Source organism: Zalophus californianus, chromosome 5, assembly GCF_009762305.2.
Source record: "Zalophus californianus isolate mZalCal1 chromosome 5, mZalCal1.pri.v2, whole genome shotgun sequence".
NCBI classification, from domain to species: domain Eukaryota; kingdom Metazoa; phylum Chordata; class Mammalia; order Carnivora; family Otariidae; genus Zalophus; species Zalophus californianus.
The window spans coordinates 3,260,340-3,261,942 of NC_045599.1; positions in this window are offsets into that span (position 1 = coordinate 3,260,340).

The window sequence follows — 1,603 nt, forward strand, 5'->3', positions numbered from 1 at the left end:
TCTTAGGCATTGTTTGTTGCTTTTTCTCTAGTTCTTTAAGGTGTAGAGTTAGTTGGTGAATTCGGGATTTTTCTATTTTTTTGAGTGAGGCTTGGATGGCTATGTATTTCCCCCTTAGGTCAGCCTTTGCAGCATCCTATAGGTTTTGGGCCAATGTGTTTTAGTTCTCATTGATTTCCATGAATTGTTTAAGTTCTTCTTTGATTTCCTGGTTGACCCAAACATTCTTGAGCTTCCAAGTGTTGGAATTTCTGCCAAATTTTTTCTTGTGATTGAGTTCCAGTTTTAAAGCATCGTGGTCTGAGAATATGCAGGAAATAATCTCAATCTTTTGGTATTGGTTGAGGCCTGATTTGTGACCCAGCATGTGGTCTATTCTGGAGAAATTTCCATGTGCGCTTGAGAAGAATGAGTATTCTGTTGTTTTAGGGTGGAATGTTCTGTATATATCTATGAGGTCCATCTGGTGCAGTGTATTATTCAAAGTCCTTGTTTCCTTGTTGATTTTCTGCTTAGATGATCTGTCCATTGCTGAGAGTGGAGCATTGTGGTCTCCTACATTTAATGTATTGTTATCAATATGACTCTTTATTTTGGTTAACAGCTGGCTTATGTAGATGGCTGCTCCCATGTTGGGGGCATAGATATTTATAATTGTTAGATCTTCTTGTTGGATATACCCTGTAAGAATGATATAGTGTCCATCTGTGTCTCTAATTACAGACTTTAGTTTAAAATCTAATTTGTCTGATATAAGAATTGCTACCCCAGCTTTCTTTTGAGGTCTGCTGGCATGGAAGGTGGATCTCCATCCCTTCACTTTCAGTCTGGATGTATCTTTAGGCTCAAAATGAGTCTCTTGTAGGCAGCATATGGATGGGTCCTGTCTTTTTATCCAATCTGCAACCCTGTGCCATTTTATGGGAGCATTTAGGCCATTCACGCTGAGAGTGATTATTGAAAGATATGAATTAATTGTCATCATGTTGCCTGTGAAGATGTTGTTTTTATAGATTGTCCCTGTAAATTTCTGTTGTATATCACTCTTGGGGTCTTTCTCCTTTTATAGAACCCCCTTAATATTTCTTGCAGGGCCAGCTTAGTTGTCACATATTCTTTCAGTTTCTCCCAGTCATGGAAGCTCTGCAACCATGTGTCATTTCATGGGAGCATTTAGGCCCTTTGCATTGAGAGTGACTACTGAAAGATATGATTTTAATATCATCCTGTTACCTGTGAAGTCCCTGTTTCTATAGATTGTCTCTGTAAATTTCTGGTCTATACTACTCTTGGGGTCTTCCATTTGATAGAAAACCCCTTAATATTTCTTGCAGGGCTGGCTTGATGGTCACATATTCTTTCCATTTCTGCCAGTCCTGGAAAATCCTTGTCTCTCCTTGCATTCTGAATGACAGCCTTGCTGGATAAAGTATCCTTGGCTGCATGTTAGTACCCTGAATATGTCTTGCCAGGCGTTTCTGGCTTGCCAGGTCTCTGTGGATAGGTCTACATTATTCTGATGTTCCTCCCTCTGTCCATAAGGAATCTCTTCCCCCTAACTTCCCTTAAGAGGGTTTCCTTGGTTCTAAGATTTGTGAGTTTT